The sequence below is a fragment of the Mustela putorius genome, unplaced genomic scaffold, assembly GCF_011764305.1.
Source record: "Mustela putorius furo isolate JIRA1106 unplaced genomic scaffold, ASM1176430v1.1 tig00000228_pilon_pilon_pilon, whole genome shotgun sequence".
In the NCBI taxonomy this organism is placed as follows: domain Eukaryota; kingdom Metazoa; phylum Chordata; class Mammalia; order Carnivora; family Mustelidae; genus Mustela; species Mustela putorius.
This window is the reverse complement of record NW_025421322.1, coordinates 6292691-6312655: the sequence shown is the minus strand read 5'-3', so window position 1 is coordinate 6312655 and position 19965 is coordinate 6292691. Positions and strand designations below refer to the sequence as shown.

The window sequence follows — 19965 nt, the reverse complement described above, 5'->3', positions numbered from 1 at the left end:
GATTAGGTTTTTTATATCCACTCATCTGACATTTTACCATAAGCAATAAATGGCATAATAAAATATATTTATGGTTTAAATAATACCTCAACAACTTTTTTGACTTCGTCGCAAACACAATTTAAATAGATTTATAGATGTGAATGATAGGCACATCATTCACTACAAGGTAGCTACAAGGGTAGCTAGATTTTTTTTTTTAAATCAATACTGTGACCTGCAATTTCCTTTGCAAATATATAATTTGTCCTGTTTGCTTTATAGCCACTGTTTGCAAGATCCCATTTTTTTTTCCTCAAATAAAAATGAAAAAAAAAAAAAGACATAGAAGATATAGGCCAAGTTGGTTTACAATGTCATGGTATCTGATTTTGTTTAAGATGACCATGTGCCTATTTTTAGGTATATTATAATCTGTTAGCTTTGTATATAGCAAAAAGTCCATAGTTAGCTTAAATTGCCAGGCATTTTCTGTTGATAGGCTACACTTTACAGGATCTGCTAAGCATCACTTTTGCTTAAACATTCCTAATCAGTTGGCCTTGGACTTCATTTTTTTAAAGCATCGCCACTAATACAGTCACTTGTTTGTGCTTCTCTGCATTCTTTTTTTTTTTTTTTTTTTCTGCATTTGCTTCTTCTCTTTTAGCCATGGTCTAGAAGCCAGACCAAGATTTCCTCCAGTCTTTGGTTTATTATAGACCTACAGTCTTCACGGGGATATTCATTCAGTTTGAAGATGCTCTTAAGCTGTGTTTTTCTATCTAGGTGCCTATAGATGACAGATAATGATGTTTTACACATTTAAGAGCACTTCATTTCCTTATGACACAGCCATATTTCTAATGGCTCCAGGCTCTTTACTATTAATAGCTGCGGAAGATGCTCAGTACATCTAATTTAGTACTGCCTGGGGTGACACAATTGGTTCTCAGTTATTCTACTGCCAATATATACAGCTTGTGCCACGGGGAGTCTGGAGCTAATTGACAAGATCCCTGCCCTCCAAGATGGAATCCAAGACAAGCTTCTCAGGCAGTTTTACTCTCGGTGACCTCAGCATCCCTCATTACTCCAGCTACCTTTGGTTTGGTGCCATGACTGAAATAAGAGGGAGGGCAAGCCCCCTCCTGGGTTTGACTTTATTCTAGATACATTTGACTTGACTCTGCCCATCCTTGAGGAATATGGAAGCCCCCCAAGATGGCTCCTGGATTTCTGCATATTTAGGGGTAGTGCTGTAGAAGAAGGCTAGGGAACTTTTCTGGAATGCGTGTTTGCAGGACAAGCATGTTTTATTTTAATTGTGTTTTTTTTCTGATGGATATTTGCTGGGGGGGTGAGTATAAAGGCCCCTGAGTCACCCTTTGAGTGACCCTTTGGCAGGGTAGCTGGTCATTCTCCTCATGGAAATGTCCTTTTGGTGCTGCCACGGAAGGTCAGTTATCTTGGTAAGTGGTTTTTTCGATTATAATATTATTATCATCGTCATTATAATATCTCTCAGGCCTTACATCCCATTGTCCTACCCACCCCAGCCTACCTCATAGCCAGGCTGCAACTGCACAAGGTTTATGATCATTCCATGAACAGGACACAGAGCCTTCCCTTTTCTTCTGTTCCTTAGTTTTTGGTGTTCCCAAAGTCTAGATTCTCTCCCCTCCCCAACCACCCAGGACCTCTACCAAAACCTGGCTAAACCCTGCTTCCTTTTATTTTTTCCCATTTTACTGACATAGAATTGACATACATAACTGTATACGTATAAAGCATGCAGCATGATGGTTTTGACTTACATATATCGTGAAATGATTACCGCAGTAGGTTTAGTTAACGTCCATCTTCTCATGTAGTTACGATAAAAAGAAAAAGGGAAAAACGAACAGAAAATTTCTCCTTGTGATGAGAACTCTTAGGATTTACTCTCTTAACAACTTACCCATGTAGCCGATAGTGGTGTTCGCTGTCGTCACCATGCTGTACCTCACATTCTTAGTAATCCCAGTACTTATTTGTCTTATAACTGGAAGGCTGTACCTTTTGACCACATTCATTCCTCAAAGTCCCCCTCCTCCCACTCCTTGCCTCTGAGTTTGGATTTTTTTTTGCTGGCTGCTTGTTTTTTTGTTTTTCTTCTTTATATTCTATATGTAAGTGAGATCATATAGTATTTGTCTTTCTCCATCTGACTTATTTCACTTAGCATAGTGCCCTCAAGATCTGTCCATATTGCCACAAATGGCAGAATGTCCTCATTTTTTATGGCTGAATAATTCTCCATTATATATAATTTCTTTGGATATAGTCCCAGAGAATGAAATTGCTGTATCATATGATAATGCTACTTTTAATTTTTTGAGGATCCTCCGTAGGCTTCCATAGTGGCTGCATGGGTTTATAATCCCACCGACAGTGGGCAAGGGTTCCCTTTTCTCCACATCCTTGCCAGCATTTTTTATCTCCTTTTTGATGATGGATTCCAACACTCATGAAGTGATCTCTCATTGTGTAAATACTGCTTCTTCTCTTCTTCTGCTTCCTTTCCAACCCCTCCCCCCAAATTAATTACACCCTCCCTCCTGTATGCTGACAGCTCTTCCTCCACCCCACTGGTCAGCGCAGGCCTGGCGTGGAATTCCAGCTGTCCAACAAACAGCTTTCCTCAGCATTGGACTCTGAGGTCTTTGAAAGCAGGAACGTTATCTTAGTCACTTTGACATCACCAGCACCGAGATGTTTCTGACTTCTGGCTGGTGTTCAGTAAAGGCTTGTTGAATTGAGCTCTCATTGTTATTGTGGTACTCTCTTTACCAGCATTGATGCAGGAGGTGTTACCCAATAGCCTGGTGAACAGGCAGCTAAAACACAACCCTATAAATGCTGAACCATTTTCTGGATAAAAGAAAACTTAAGTATATCCCTGCCTTAGTAAAAGGGCCTGGCCTATGCATCACTTCTTGATTTAGGAATCTTGTGAGCATTAGTTATTACACTCAACTGTCATATTATCAATGTCCCATAGCCTATAAAAGTGCTGTGGAGTAGTGCTTTTTAAAAAAAAAAATTATGTATTGACAAAACAACATGGTGATCCATCCAATGACCCTCCAATGAAGCGCCAAATGTTAGTCTGATAGATTTTTATTTCAATGAATGAATGCAGTTGACTTGGCTTACAAAACATCTGAGTACACTGATCTTTCCCTAGATCGTTTAGTGTGAACTTCTCCAAAATTCACCCTGTTTCTGAAATTTGGGGGAAGGAAACTTAGATAGTAATAACCTCAGAAAGCTATGTGACCTTCAAATATATTCCCTTTTTTCACCTCTGTTAGAGACTCAGATTGTTATCACAACAAAAATGGATATATACCATATTAATAATGGCTCACCAAATGACTTTGTATGCCTTTTATCCATCCAGTCATTCAACAGTTACCATGGGCTAGGCATTGTGCTAGGACCTTGGGACCTAAGACTGAACAAGATACACATGATTCCTGCTTCGAGCTGTTCATGTGTAGAGAGAAGAGTCAAAGCAGCAAGCAGAATTGCAACGGAAGATATGTTTCAGTTTTGAGACCTTTACCAGCTCATAAAACATTAGAACTTGACATTCCAGCGAACTTTCCATCACTGGTTTGTGAGACTGTGTAATAACCCAGACAGGGGCTCGTTGTATGCTCTGGGGGCAGGGATCTGGGGATTTCGGTGTGGGTCCACAGTGATCTCTCTAGACTTGGTTATTTTTGGTATTTTTTGCAGGTACGGTTGGAGGGCTGACTAAGGGTAGCAAGATTTATATTTGTAGTCTCAGTGCTTTGTCTGTGGAGGAGAATGGTGATGCCTATCAGTAATGAGAAGGGGTGGACACCAGTGGGAGCTCCAATGGCAATGGTTGTGCCCAAGTAAAAAAAGTAGGAAGTGATTTTTGCTGTTGAAAGTTGGAATAAAGGTTCCTAGAAGCACATTTTGATTATACAATAAGATATGATTGACTTGCATAGATATCCAAGTGTTAGTAAGTAATAGAATTAAATAGTTTGATTTATACCTACGGGTCTTTGTCACATGTATCTTACACTAATGTTTAGTTATTTATTTGGTATCTATTATATGCAGAGGACCATGCTAGATACTGAGGGGGCTCTGTTTTGTTCTCAGTGGGCTTAAAGCTCAGGAATGGCATCAACCAAGGACACAGGGCATGCAGGTTCAAGGTCACAGGAAGAATAACGACCATGAATGGAAGCAAGATTCCATTCATGGGAATGGAAAACAAGATTATTGTTGTATTGGGGTGTTGTAAAAAGCTCATCGTAGTGGAGCAGTTGGTAGTGGAGAGTCCCCCCACATCTTAGTATTAGAGGAAGGATCCATTAACCCTATCAAAGCAACATGGTTGAGGATAGCAGGTGCTGGGCTTGAGAACAGCTATCAGAGGTCACACCAAAAATCAAATTTATTAGAGACTTTTGAGATTAGGGTTATCTACATTTCATATATAAAATTCAATTTAGCCAACAATTATTTGAAATCTACCCAGATTCTTCTCTTCAGGCCATGAGGGATTTTATTGTATATTCTTCTACATGAATGAGACTAACTTTTAAATTTAAACACTTCCTGACAGACACATAATAGAGAATCAAGCAATTGGGCCAACCTAATTTTGCCTTCTTACTGGTAATTTAAAATTTAGGGGTGAAAAATTGTCTTCTTGTGGGATGAATAGAGGCTTTTACTAAGATTGTTCTAGTCATGAGGACTAGTCATGGAATGTTAGAATTGGAAATGTATAGTGATACCTGCTTGGAGGTTTTCAAATGTTGTTTAGCCGTAGAATGCTTTATTTAAACAAAATATTACACTGAAGCGTGGTGTGTAGACAGACAAAAGTGTAGCTGAATATGGGGACTACTTTCTATAGGCTTGCTCCATTTGAGCTCCAAGGGGTTCCCCAGGACACAGTTTGCAAACCACTACTCCAGGCCAGTTTCCACATTTTGCCAATGAGGGCACCTAGGCCCAGGAGAACACATGAATCTCCCCACAAATACTGCTTGTCAGAAGCAGAAATAAGTTTTAGGTTCAGATACTTTGACTTATTTCACTGAGCTTTCCTCTGAAAACCTAGCACCATTTGTATATCCTTTCATTTACATTCCTAAATGCCTGTGTCCACTGTCTGATTAGTGATAGTAACTGTGGAAAAGAATGTTTGCTGTGTCCTGGCCGGAGAGAGGACATAGGTTTAAACCACCGTGCCTTTCTTATCTCATTATTGTATTTGACTGTGTTCATCTTCACTCTTCAAATAGAAAAAGAGAATCTTCTTAGAGCCGTATCCCAGCCTCCTCCTCTCAGTGTGAAATGCAGTTCTACATTGGATAAATAATGTTTATATTATTTCTGTGGATTTATTATTTTCAGGTGGATTTCCATATCTTTGTTTGAGACTTTCTATGTGATTCTGGCTAGAGCAGGCTTGCTCTCACCTTGCTTTTATGAACACCAAGGAGTCCTATGTAGACTCCCAGCTGCTGCCACCCTTTGGGTACCAAGGCCTTATGTGATTCTGCCTTACCTGTTTAGTCCATTCCATTCCATCATTTGTCATCTTTGTTACTAAGTGTATTTAGCTAAGGAGACTCTGGGGGGCAGACTGGTAGCTGCCCACTAGCTCTTCATGCTCCCCAATTGCGTAGCATAGATTTGTTTCTGGGAAGTGGCTACTTGGTCAGAGGTCACACCTCTCCCATGCTGCACCCCCACAGTTCCCACCCACCCGCACACATGCGCACATCCACATGCACACACACACACAGAGTGAGGCCACATAGCTAAGTTCTAGTTCATGAGATGTCAGTAGAAGTTATGTGTGCCCCCTTTAGGTCTGGCCATCAAAGCTTCCCATGCAGTGTTTCCTGGTCTCTTTCCTGATCTGTTGGCTGAATGCATAGAATTCAAGGACCTACACTGAGGTTTCTTAAGCTCAGCACTATTAGAATTTGGGGCTGAATAATTCTTGGGTAAGGAAACCTGTCCTGAGCCTTGTAAAATGTTTAGCAGCATGCCTGGCCTCTATTCTCTCAAAGCCTGTAGCACCTGCCTCTCCTTGTAACAATCAAAAATGTCTCCATACACTGCCAAATGTCCCCCAGTTAGGGGAAAGAGGGTGGACAAAATGACCCCCAATTGAGAACCACTGCATGGAGTATTGCAGAGACACAGGAGAGAGGAAACATGGGTCCCTGCATTACCATGAAATAGAAAGCTAACCAGAAATTATTGCATTGGATTATTAAGCTATGTAAGTTTTTGAGATCCATATGACAAAGCCTCTGGTAGCCCCTGACCAAACCCAGTGCTTTGATCTGCTTTGTGAATTGAACTTCTGTGTAAGATTTCCTTTAAAGAAAGGGTTTTTCCTCAAGAAAAATAAAAATGAACAAAATCTTTGGAAAAGATTCAGCCTCTTCCCTTTAGAGATGAGAACCAGGTACAAAGAAGCAAGATGACTTGTCCAAGATCTCACAGCTGGGGAGAAGTGAGGTGACTTGTCCAGGATCTCACAGCTGCTGAAAAGTGAGTTGACTTTTCCAGGATCTCACGGCTGGTGAGAAGTGAGTTGACTTGTCCAGGATCTCAAAGCTGAAGAGAAACAGAGGCAAAGGCTCAGGCCTCCAGTTGCTTTGATCAGTGACTTAACGTGCAGTCACCTACCTCTAGTCCTTTCTAATCAACAACAGATGGAAGTGATAAAGCCAGCCACATTGAAAAGAAGAATTGTCTCAAAACCCTTGGCCAAGGGGCACCTAGGTGACTCAGTGGGTTAAAGCCTCTGCCTTCAGCTCAGGTCATGATCCTGGGGTTTTGGGATCGAGCCCTGCATCGGGCTCTTTGCTCTGTGGGGAGTCTGCTTCCTCCTCTCTCTGCCTGCCTCTCTGCCTACTTGTGATCTCTGTCTGTCAAATAAATAAATAAAATCTTTAAAAAAAAAACCAAAAACAAAACCTTGGCCAAAACCTGGGCCAGTATCAACCCAGTCCTTCAGGTAGGATGAGCAGATAGAGTGCCATCAGTTAGTTTCTGCCATCACGTGTCACTCCCTGTTCACTGTGTTCTATGGTCTGAGTCACTACTTGGGGGTATTCAAAGACCTTGTTCAAATGCAAGCTATTCCTAGAAGGGATAATGTCATTACATACGCTACCCATCCGTGTAGATCCCTTGATGGCATTAGTCAGCTAGTCCAGAAGGATGGGGAAGGCCTTAAGACGGGGTTAGGGCAGATCAGTCCCTAATGCACGGCCAGCATGGAGTTGCAGCTGGCATGAGGAGAGGACTGAGAAAACCAGGAAACCAAGCGCCTGGAGGCTGGCCTCTCCACACCTGCTATGTGCACTGAGTCAGAGAAAAGCCCCATTGCTAGTAGAAAAAATGTTTGTAGCAGAAGTTGAAGCCTGACTCTCATTGGCTCGGGCTCTGGGCATGCTGAGCCTACAGGCCTTTCCCGGGCAGCTGGGTGCTACTCCTCCCAGCAGGGGGGCCCTGGCATGTCCTCACACATGAGACAGGTGAACGCTGGAGACAGCCGTGCAGGACTTGTGCTAACTAATGCACCCTGCACACTGCTTTCACACCCTCTTTCTTCGGTTCCATGCTCCCTCTAGTCCCCTCAGCCAGTTCTGAACGTGTGGGGCCTGGCACCATTCCGGGATTTTCAAGTTCTGCCCAGAAGGCACCAGTGATGCAGTCGTTTTCTCCCTCTCTCGTGTCAGTTATGGAGGGAAGAATGACTTGCTTTCCCCGGCGTTGTTACAAAACAGTGGTCATCTGTCCCAGGTGGTTAACATCCTATAAATTCTCACCAGTAGCAGAAGCCAGTCTCTCCCCTGTTAGAGAAAGCTGAGTGCCGGCTTTACCACTACCAAATTCATTCAGATCAGTTGCTTTTCTCTTCTGCTAACTAGTCCTTTCAGCCCAAACTCTGCAGACATTTGAGGTCCTACATGCTTTGTTAAACTGAAAACTCTTAGTAGTCCTGGCCAGAGCAGGACTGGCCTTGAACTGGGTAACAGTTAAGAGACTTCAGTCTTTAGATATCTAGTTTTTCTGTTTTCTGTATTATGTTGCAACATTTGTTGCTTTACTATTTGCATCATTTTGAATAGGAAAACCTCCCAGTGGCACTGGGAGAGTCTTTAGAAGTCATCGAACTCAAAGTGTGTCTGTGGACTGAGAACAGCAGTACCATCCCCCGAGACCCTGCTGGACCTCCCACCCTGAACCTATGGTGTTGGAATCTGCGGTTCAGTGCGATCCCCACATGGTTTGTTTATACATGAAAATCCGAGGCACACTTGTCTAGTCTGACTTCTTCATCTGACATATGAAGAAGTTGAGGCCCAGGTAGTTTCTCAGAGTGCAAGCTAGGGCACGGGAAAAATCTTAAAAGCAAGCTTCCACGAAACTTGTGGTCTCCCCTGGTATGAGGTCACAGGGTGGTGGAAAAGGGCCCTTTTCTAAAAACAACGGTGAAAGACTTACCCTGGGGAACAGATAGGAGCTGGCATTGCAGACCTGGCTGGTAAAAGAGGAGTCACCATGTACTCAGACCCCTGGCTGGGACCAGTTTCTCAGGGCAGGCAGGAGCACAGTTGTCTCTACTCTTCAAGGAATCTGGAGGTCAGACCCCATGATATTTATGTTGGAGTTTTCCCTGTTTATATGAGGAAACGTCCTCATTAATCTCCAACAAGTCTGTTGCTGAGTAGGCCCTGGAGACAGGTGTTCCTTTAAAACAATAAACATAACCTACGTCTCATATTTCACATTTGATGCAATCGCTACCTGAGGCAGCCTGGTTCTTTGGGGGCTGTGTTAGATTTTATTTTCACTGTAAATAGAGCCATAAATTCAATAGAATTGGTCACCCATGTATAGATTCTAACATTTTACATTCATTATAAAAAAGAAATTGTTTCTGATTGTCAAACCTTCCTATGGGCTGGGAAACAAGGAAAACAATTATTATAGAAATCAAGATAAAGGGGCGCCTGGGTGGCTCAGTGGGTTAAAGCCTCTGCCTTCAGCTCAGGTCATGATCCCAGGGTTCTGGGATCGAGCCCCACATCGGGCTCTCTGCTCAGTGGGGAGCCTGCTTCCTCCTCTCTCTCTCTCTCTGCCTATTTGTGATCTCTGTCTGTCAAATAAATAAATAAATAAATAATCTTATTTAAAAAAAAAGAAATCAAGATAAAGAGAATAAAATGTCATGTACTTTTGATGAGAGAGGAAGAAGTTAAGATGTTTTGTCACATGTATGGATCTAAACTCCCTGCCTTAGGCACAAGGGTCAGGCTATTAGAGATCCCATAGGAGGTCCCTCTGGGTTTATGGGCCTAGAGAGTGGCAGAAAGGGAGAAGGGGAGAGATGTTTCTTTCCCCTAGAGGGGGTAGAAAAAGGAAGATTTGCATTCCTTTGCTCTTGAGGGCGGGGTGCATAAAAATGATACAGAACCTGCCTTCAAAGGCAGACTAGGCTGAGAAGTCTGGGGCACAGGAACGGCTCAACATAAGTTCTTTCCTCATTCCTCTCTCTCTTCGGTGTGGGAAGTCAGGCTGATGACAGTCCTGGCAAAACCCAGAGGCCGATTTGGTTTGTTCGAGAGGACTCCATCGGTACTGGTGAACATAAAGGAGAGTGTTTCCATTGTTGCTAATTAAATAAAGAGACACTCTGTGAATCCTGGCTGCTTTGTGAGAACAGTAGCAGCAGAGGCAGAATCTTCATACCTCTGGAATCATGAGAAACTTGGACTTTTTAACAAGGACTGGGGTTCCTGTGGGTTCCAGTTAAAATGATGGGAACAGAGCCCACTGTAATCCCCAACTGGCCATCTGGATCCAGAATATTCTAGATGAGGTCAGAAGGAGCACATGGCAACTCCCTCTTAGTTCCCTGTGCTGAGGGCTCAGTGGGGTTTGACTCCTGGGGCAAAAGGGAAGATGCCTGGGGGGTCTGTGCCCTCAGGAGATGATTCTCAGGGTTCATGGAATAGGCTACACTGAGCCCACCAAGCAAACAACCTTTAAGGGGCAAAGAAGTCTGTCTAACGCATCACAGTTTTTCTTTTTTTTTTTAAAGATTTTATTCATTTATTTGAGAGAGATCACAAGCAGGCAGAGAGGCAGGCAGAGAGAGAGGAAGAAGCAGGCTCCCTGCTGAGCAGAGAGCCAGATGCGGGGCTCGATCCCAGGACTCCGAGCTCATGACCTGAGCCGAAGGCAGCGGCCTAACCCGCTGAGCCACCCAGGCACCCCCATCACAGTTTTTCTTTAAAGAAAACGTATAGGTATAAAAATGGGGAGGAGAACAGAAGAGCAGTGATCTACTTAGAGTTTCAAATATCCTTTGGTAAATTTCCTCCATTGAGTTATTACAATTCTGATTCTCTAGGGAAGTGGACATTAATTCGAGAATGGGTACATAGAAGTTAATGGACTTAGGTTAAGAAAATTCAAATGACACAGGTAGATCTTCCTGACAGTAACATTCATTTCTTTCACTGGCATGGCTTTTTAGTTCACAGCCCATTCTCTTGGCAGTCTAATGAGTAATTTCCCTCTAAGGCTAGCACTCTTTAGACCAGTGGCCTCTAAAATGGGCAGCCCATTACACTATCAAGAGTACACAAAATAATCCATTGCTTGGGAAAAAAAAAATATATATATATATATATTCAGATTTTTTTTTCTAAAAAATAAAAAAAAGAAGAAATGAAAAAAGAAAAAAATTAAGCTTTACCAACATTTTAACTATGGACTGAGCATGACACTTTCTATCGGTTTGTACACCGGGCAGCCTGTGTCGCATTTTCCCAGGTTCGGTCTCCTGAGGACTGAGGGGCTTCCCACATCTCAGAGGGTCAGAGCGACTCCCTGGCTAGCTTGTTCACTTTCAGCCCAGGGCCTCATGTTGCCCTTTATTTAGCTCTGGTAAGGTGAACTTAGAGATTTCATTGTCTTCCTTCCTCTGACACAGTGAATATGCAACTTAAAATGTTTCTTGCAAAGAAATGATCAGTGGGGATAATACTCATGAGGCAAGCACACGTCACGCCCAGAAAACAGAAGAGCCGATGCTTTCGTTACTCCTGGTATATGCTTGTTGTCAGCCCTTATATGATGCTGAAAACAACAATATCATCTAAGCTAACAAGTCGCCAAAACATTTTTGCAAAGTGAATTACCTTCACTATTCTTGATGATGAATGTCACTCAAGTATCCATTGTATCTTGTAATAAAAGTTCAAGGACATTAGGAAGCCATCGTGATTAACAATTCACTTAAAACTGAACATGTAAACAAGCTTCCACAGTTTACCATCCCCTACCCACCAATGGTGGGTAAAGATTTTTTTAAAGAAATCTCTACACCCACCGTGGTGCTCAAACTTAGATCCCCAAGAGCAAGAGTCCCATACTCTACCACGGAACCAGCCAGGTGCTCCCAAAAAGTACTTTAAATGTTTGCCACATTTACTGACAAATGTTTAAGTCTCTTTTGAGATTTTTAAAAATTTATTAGTTAAAAAAAAAAGCTACATATGACTGGGTAAATACTTGCTCTTCCTAGTGCTGTTAAAATGTTGAAATAATACAAAAAAAATATGTAGTGACAAAATACCTTTTTTGTCAGCTAATACTACTGGAATAGAAGTAGAAAATATTGCAGAATGGCTGAAGAAGCAAGGATTGAACAGAGGATATATGGTGGGATGTTTGCTGTGTCCATATATGCTTTAAAAGCACATATGTTGTCGATATGTTTCAGCCTAGTAGAGTATCTGCTACTTTCAATTGCTGTTTCAATCCAGAATTATGAGAATTTTAATTCAGAGCTTAAAGAGCTACTTTACACTGTGCGTGTGCATGCGTGTGCATGTGTGTGCATGCGTGTATACCGTGTATGGGAAAATGTACTGGGAAGGGTACATCTTCAACAATTCAATTGCTTCTTTAATTAAAAAGTATTTTCTGGAAAGCCTAGGTGAATATGACCACCAAGACAAAGACAGGGCCAGATGAAAGTCATTCCCTGACTCATACACAGCAAAGTTTTATAACAAAGTAGTTAGTACCAAAAATATACAAAATGTTAACTTTATAAAAACCAGACCTTTAAAATATAGTAGAGTCTTTATAACACTGTGAAATGAAATGGATGATGACCGTGACAATCTCGTGTAATACAGAGAGGTTCTCTGTAAATTCCTTGAGGTTATCTTCTGTCAAAATATTAAAGGAATTGTTCGAGTTGGGATGACTTGCTCATTTTTCTTTTATTAAAATATGAGACCTAATACATAGGCTGACCTTTTCTGCAGTGATAATTATACTATCTGGAAAATGAGCTTTGGGAAAAGAAAATTAACACTTAAAAATGTCATGAAGAATAAAAGTGCGAGAGAGACATAATCATTGTCTGATTGACTCATGAAGGGTGTGACCAGGTAAAGGGGGATGTTTGCCTTCCCAAAGCCCATTGCCTCTGACTAGGTCATGTGTCTTTGTCTTTCACTCCCATAATGCCCTGTGTACACATCCACACACTCATCCACCCGTATTTCCATCTATCAATCCTCTCATCCATCCGTCCATCCATTCATCACCCTTTGATCCAACAAATACATGTTCATCACTTACTAGATGTCACCATGCTAGGTGGAGGGCATACAGGATAGACAGTGAACAGAGCGGTCAATAATCCCAGCTCTCATGAAACTTACATAGTATGCAGGGGAAATACATCATTTTTAAAAATGAATAAGTCATTTAGTAAGTTAGATAATGATAAATGTTATAAGGGAAAAACAAGGGAGAGAAGGAAATCAGGTATGCCAGGGAGTACATTGTAATTTTTAATTCAGTAATCAGAGAAAGCATCACTGAGATGCTTGAATGAACCTCTACAGGAGGGGAGAGGTCGAGTCCTGCAGGTGTCTGGGGATAGAGTTCATGCTGCAGAGAGAACAGTAAGGACAAAAGCCCTGAGGAAGGATTGTGCTTTGCTCTGGGTTTAGGAGGAGAGGAAGCAGCTGAGGTCAGACAGGTGAAGCAGTGGGGGGTGGGGCTGGCAGTGGCGGACTGCGCAGAATCTTGTGGGCCTTGCAAAGCTTATGACTTTTTAGTCCAAGTGAGATGGAACGTTCCTGGCAGGTTCTGTGCAGAGGACATGACTTGGTCAGACTTCTGTTTCAACAAGACTGCTTTGGCTGTTGCAGAGAATAGACCAAATGGGCTGCTGTAACCAGGGCCATAGACTGACCAGATGGCTTATAAACCACAGGAATTTCTTTCTCATAGTTCTGGAGGCTGACGGTCCAACAGGGTGCCACCATGGCTGGGATCTGGTGAGAGCTCTTGTCCAGGCTTTTGGACTGCTGACTTATCCAGACATGGTAGAGACCAGAGACCTGGAGTGAGGCGTCTCGTGAGTCTGAGAAGAACACTGACGCCATCACAAGGGCTCCACTCTCACAACCTTGTCACATCCTCATTACCGCCCAGACACCTGGCTTCCTAATGCCATCACCTTTCAGAGTACCAGTTTGGGCAGTTTGGTAGACTATTCAGTCCATAACGGGGGTGGGGAGCGAGTGCAGAAACAAAGGCCAGTAGGAGACTTTGCAGAGATCCAGGTGAGAAATGGTCTGAGGTGGCTTGGGCCAGAGTGGAGGCAGTGGGAGGTGGTTGAATTCGCTCCATCACTAGATTATATAGAAATAACCAACTTACTCTTTCATCTCCACTGGAACTGTGCTTTCCCAGTACCTATCACAGTGCCTCACTTAGAAAAATCATAAAATCTCCTTTGGGGAAATAAGCCGTGCCCATTTGGGGGATTCTACAGAACTAATTCTCAAGTTGTGAATGCAAGGGTTTGAAGTAGAAAATGTAAATTGTTTAAGAATTAAAGGAAGGGCACATGGACGGCTCAGTCAGTCATGCTTCTGACTTCAGTTCAGGTCATGATCCCAGGGTCTTGGAATGGAGACCCGCGTTGGGCTTTCTGCTCAGGTGGGGAGTCTGCTTCTCCCTCTCCCCCTGCCCCCACCCCACACTCCTGCTCTCGCTCTCTCCCTCTCAAATAAATAAATAAAATCTTTGGGGAAGAAAGAAGAGAATTAAAGGGAAAATGTAGTGGCTGGTAGTGTGTTATTATGAGAAAGAGGATGATTGGGGGTGTATATTCTTGGTCACAGAGGTTGATTTTCAAGGAATCCTTCCTTTCCCAATACAGCTCTGGGTGTTTGAGTCAGACAGAAAGCCATTTTGGTCCGATGTAATACTTGGAGCCACTGTACCACACAATTCCAGGATATACCTTTCCCGTCGAATGCAGCATGGATCCTCGAAGTGGCCCATGTGGCGATGATTTAAGGATAGCTATCTGTTGATGTCTTTTGGAAGTCTCTCGCCAATGCACATGATCACAGAGACAAAGCAGAAGCCACAGTCTCAAATGCTGTTGGCTTAGTGACTTGTTCGAGAATTAAAACAGATTGAGTAGTGCCTTCTCAGAACATCAGGTCCTCATCCCTGAAACCTGTAGGTCTCACCGTATGTGGAAAAAGGTGCCTGCAGATGTGATTATGTTAAGGGTTTTGAGGTGGGCTATTATTCTGGATTATCTGGATGGGTTCTAACTTCAATCATGAGTGTCCCTCTAAGCAAAAGGCAGAGGAGGATCTAACAGAGACAGAAGGGAAGGCAAGGTGACCTAGAGGCAGAGACTTTAGTGAGAGGGCCATAAGCCAAAGAAGCTGATGGCCACCAGAAACTGTTAAGAGGCAAGAACAGAATCTCCTCTAGAGCTTTTGGATAGAGAGCTTGGCCCTGCCAGCACCTTACGTTTGGCCCAGCCATGCATATTTCAGTCCTATAGCCTTCAGAACTCTAAGAAAATGCATTTCTGTTGTTTTAAGCCACCATATTTTGGTAATGTTGTTACAGCAGCCACAGGAAACTAATACATTGATAAAGCAGTGAACTAAGCTTAATCTACTTCTTGTATAGCTATTTGTGCTTCCAAAGAGCAGTTAGATTGTCTTGAAATTTATCCGTGAGTATTTCCATAATGACTCTACAAACAGAAGTGCTTTTAAAGCCAAGGCATGGTGATTTATGGGGTATCCTGATGTCCGCTCAACTGTTAAACAGAGACCCTCCTAAATGAGGTTATGAAAAGTTTGCTTGCCAATTAGCATTTTTATGAATAATAAATAGTAGTTGAAAGGAAATTATACTACCGAGCCATCTTGCTTTATGCTTTTTCTTATTTTATGGTTAAAATTCAATCTATCCAAAGCTTCCAAAGCATCTACATGCTTACCCATCTCTCTCTCTCAATCTCTCTGTCTCCCTCTTGCTCTCTATCTTTCTTCCTCTCTCTCCTTTGCCCTTCTTCCCTCCCTCTCTCCCTGTTTTTTTTTTTTTTTTTTTTTTTGTAAAAGAATTGAGCAAGCTCCTATCTGGTATAGAATGCTGTACTGGGCATTAGCAGATGATTTTACACTGCATGTGATGAAAAAAGTCTAATTAAATATTTCAATCTCAGTTATATTTGAGTGTCCCTCATTCAAATACCTTGTAACACTCCAACCCAGGAATCATGGAAAGACCCAGGAAGTTTTTTGCAGAGAAAAATCCTGGGGATGGTGAAGTAGTCTTGGCTGAAATGCTCATTACTGAATTCCTATATTCTCCTGAAGTGTTTTGTCGTTGTTGTTGTTGTTTGCTGCCATGCCCCTTTGTACACATGGAACTGATTACCAGAGATGAATACCTTGTTTCCCAGGACAACTTCATAGTCCTCTCTGTGGGCCCATTTATTTTGAATACTTGGGGGAAGCGGTCATTTATTTTATTTTCATTCCCCATTTATTTTGAATGCTGCGGAGGGTGCTGGTCCTCACTACTTACAGAACCCCATGAACCTTGGTAATATTTTATTAATGTAACTAGATGCTTTTCTCTGCCATCCAAAGCCCTAACCTCTCTCCCTCCCCCTGAGAACCTTCCATGAGCTTTAATTTCTGGAAACAAAAATCATAAGGGAAATAGTCTTTAGTTAACATCTTTTGACCTTGATGTCTAAATTCTCTTTAGTTAAGAAGTCTATGACCTGTTGCTAACTCCAGGCAGCCTCCTGTTTAATTTTTTTTTATTAATTTTTTTATTTTTTATAAACATATATTTTTATCCCCAGGGGTACAGGTCTGTGAATTGCCAGGTTTACACACTTCACAGCACTCACCATCCTGTTTAATTTTTAAGTAAAGTTTTATTAGAACACAGCTACGCCCATTATTTATTGTCTAGGGCTGCTTTTTTGCTGTTAACAGCCATGTTAAGTATTTGAACAAAGATAGACAGGCCTGCAAAGCCTAAAAGATTTACTATCTGGCTCTTTACAGAAAGATTGTGGATCCCTGCTCTCAGTCAAGGGAACTCAGACCCTGCTGACTGTTTTTTAACAGAGGTAGAAAAGTACAGTAAGGTCAGAACTGAAATGAACGACTTGGCATATTATCCTGCTATAGGATAACCCACCACTTAGTTCCAGAAGTTCCAGGGAGTCTGAATTAGCTTGGAGACCAAAGTATGATTTAGGTCTAGTTCAAAATGACCCTTAGCTTCTTTCTTGAACTATCCCAGGTATGGTGGAAAAACCCATCCTGAGGATTGTCTTATTCTTCTCTTAGCTACATTCTAAGGTGGCCCAGATCCAACAAGGTACTCAAGAACCCTCCAGTTGGGGCTGTCCCTTCCTGTCTTCATAGGTGCTGTAACACTTCCTTAGCCCTCAAGCTGTTCCCTGTGTCAGTGCAGTGAATGGACAAGCCCTCCAGACAGTGACGCCCCACATCCTGTCCTGCGCACACTGGAAACGGAGGAGAACCCTTACTGTGTGTTCTGGGTTAATTGGATGACCCATCCTTCTGCTCAGAGGTGACAGCAGATGCGGGAAGCAGTCCGAAGCTGGCCTTCTGGGAAGTGCTTGCTGTTGGAAGACAGTGGTGACCTCCAAGCCCAGAGGAATCACTATAGGGTAGGACAAGACTAGCAAGTTCTGCAAGCTGCATCTGTGGGTGTAGTCCCACTGGGACACTTCACAAAGAAAGGAAAGGAGGAAAAACAATGCCCATATAATTGCCTCTTGGGAAAGATTCTTGGTCACATTTCAGAAGCAAAGTTCATTGTGTAGTGATGCCAGTAGTTAAGAACATCCAGATTTCTTCTCAGTATCATGTGCTTTACAATTAGCTTGTGTGGAATGATGATGGCCTCTGACCAGTCTGACTTCCAGAGTGTTGGCACACTCAAAAGAGCTTGCATTTTCCGATCAAACAGACCCAGGTTCAAATACTGGGTTCATCCCATTCTACTCCTACTCTTGCATCAATTTGATTATCTCCAGTTTTGTCACCTGTAAGAGGGGATAATACTTTCAACTCAGCATTCATGTCAGGATTTAGTAAAAAAGTTAATATGAAAGACTTCCATACTGCTGGGCAAATGGGAGAAGGGGAGACACACAGTTCTTTGCCCTCTTCAGCTGGTCTTATTGATGAAGGAGAGCAGTAAATTTAATGAATTCACAGTCTGAAGAGGTGGCAGGAACAGTGGTTCAACCAACAACAACAACAACAAAAAGTAAGGATATCTATAAAGCAGGAGGATAAAAAGAGAGTTACAGCGGGTTATTAAGGTAAAACAGGATCTGCACATATTCGTACCCCAGTTCTATGGTTTTATTTGTAATTTGGAAGCTGTTGTCATGCTGGGAGAATAATGACAATGTTTCCTTCATGGACACAGACTTGGACACCATCAGACCATGGTACAAAAGGCCAGTGGGAACTGAGAGGGCTCAGTAGATAGGGAAGTTGGCACTTATCAGTAAGAAATACTGCCAGTAATAATAACATACTCCAGCTTCTATATGGAGGCTGGGAACAGGCCAAGATCACAGTTAGAACAGAGCATAGGTTCCATGCTCTACTTACAGAAGGTATTTTTTTTTCCCCTTCCCTTATTTTTGAGATCAGAACAAAGAAACAATTGACTGGATATAGAAGTTACATGACAATTAAATGACATTTTGTTCAAGATAATTGTAGGATTTGCACTGTTTCCTTTTGACAGCTGATCAAAAGGAAATAAAAATTTGAAAGGCAATCTGCCCCCATGTAGATCAATAAGTAAGCTGCTACATTTAATTTTCTTCCTAGGATTTTGGAAGGCAGACAGAGGGATCTTTCCAGAATTTTCTCTCAGTTGATTCCATTGGCATTGCCCTATATAATTACTCCCACAGTGCTGCCCGTGGGTAGTTGTCATCTTCCACCACACTCAGAAGTTCATGGCTTCTCTCTAGGGCTTTCCTGGATTCTGATATTAACCCCCAGTTAAGAACAACACATTCTGAGTACAGTCTTGAATTTTCTAGTATTTTGAGGACTTATCAGATGTGTAAGTACCCATTGGCTCCTTCTTCTTTCTAGAAATGATTTTTCTCTATGCTGTTGACCTTCAGAAGCCTGGAGACTGATGATCTTTAGGTTTGTATTTGCTCAACGTCCTGCCAGGATGGGCCACAAAAGAGCACCTTGAAATTACAAGGTGGACCAAAACTCAGGATGTTGGTTAGACTGATATTTGCCAATGGCAAGGCCTTACATATGGAAACCTAGACTTGAAGAAAGAGCATTGAAGGTAAACGGAAGTTCCAGGAGCTAGTTTTTCAGCCAGTTTCAAGCTCTCTCTTTTTCTTCTCTTTTGATTACGTAGAAAATCTCATGGCCTTGCTAACAGCAGGAAAAATTTTTTTTGCATTTTACATGCTTACTATATTTAATTTTCTAAAATAGTAACTACTTGCCAAAAAATATCCTGTCATTCTACGAGGAGGTGCCATTTGTTGTCAGAAAACTTTTGAACTCTACAGAAACGTAAAATATCAAAGGACATTTTTATATCCCCACAAGGCTCATAAAAATAATTAGACCATAGTTCATGGGCTTTGTTTGGGTTGAATATGATCCCAGTCTTCAGAAAGGGATTTCTCGTTCACTTTTTGACTAATTACATCAGTTCAGTTTTAATTAGAAAAATTAAAACTATGTTAGGTGTGTCACACAAAGGAGATTTAAAGGAGGGGACTGATTTTAAAAGTAAGGCCTGAAGGAACAAAAAGGGGGAGGCGGTTCACTCGGACACGAGAATGTAAGTCTGCTACTACCAGAAGACTCAAGTGGAGGTGCCCCAGGGCCCAGGTACATACTCATTGCAGCCCCTTGGAGTCTGCATCTACTTCCAAACCTCCTGATGCTGCTGAAACAGCCAGTACCCCCTGGACCCAGGCTCCGTCAGAACACACCCACCCGGCTGGACCATAGCCGGAAGCAGAAGGGAACAATGGCTTCTCTCCTCCAGACACACGCCCTTCCCCCACTCTTGTGTCTCCCACTGCCCTGATCCAACTGGAAGTCAGTTGGCAGGATTCTGGAGAGTGGGGCTTGTAGGGTCCACGCCCTGCAGAACAGACCTGAGCACAGAAGGGAAGGAATAGAAATAAGGGCAAATAGGCGAGTGACTAGCTCATCTCTCTCCTTTGCACAGAAGTGAAATGTGTTTTGGATGAACCTGACAGAGAACAACCCAGTGTATCACTCCCCGCGGCCCCACTTCATGAATAAGGAGATGCTCACATGGTTTTTCATCCTGCAAAATATTTCACATTTTCAATAGCTTTCATTTATCTGATATTTAAGGATGGGATCTGACCGCAAAAAAATCAAGCAATATATTCTGTAGTTTATCTTTTATAACTTGTTTCTTTGGAAGGTTTTAGAGGGAGGCAACTGACATTGACCTGTGCTTTGATAGAGA

At 42.3% G+C, this 19965-nt stretch overlaps 1 protein-coding gene and 1 long non-coding RNA gene across 4 annotated transcripts in view; one reads left to right on the top strand and one right to left on the bottom strand.

Moving 5' to 3' along the window:
• The window catches only part of NCALD (neurocalcin delta), a 383045-nt gene that overhangs the window by 268791 nt on the left and 94289 nt on the right, over window positions 1–19965 (top strand). The window lies entirely within an intron of this gene.
• On the bottom strand, window positions 6460–8788 carry LOC123391450. Its single transcript, XR_006606135.1, has 2 exons — window positions 8554–8788; window positions 6460–6654 (listed from the first exon to the last, which is right to left on the bottom strand). It is a non-coding gene; the product is annotated as an uncharacterized LOC123391450 (long non-coding RNA).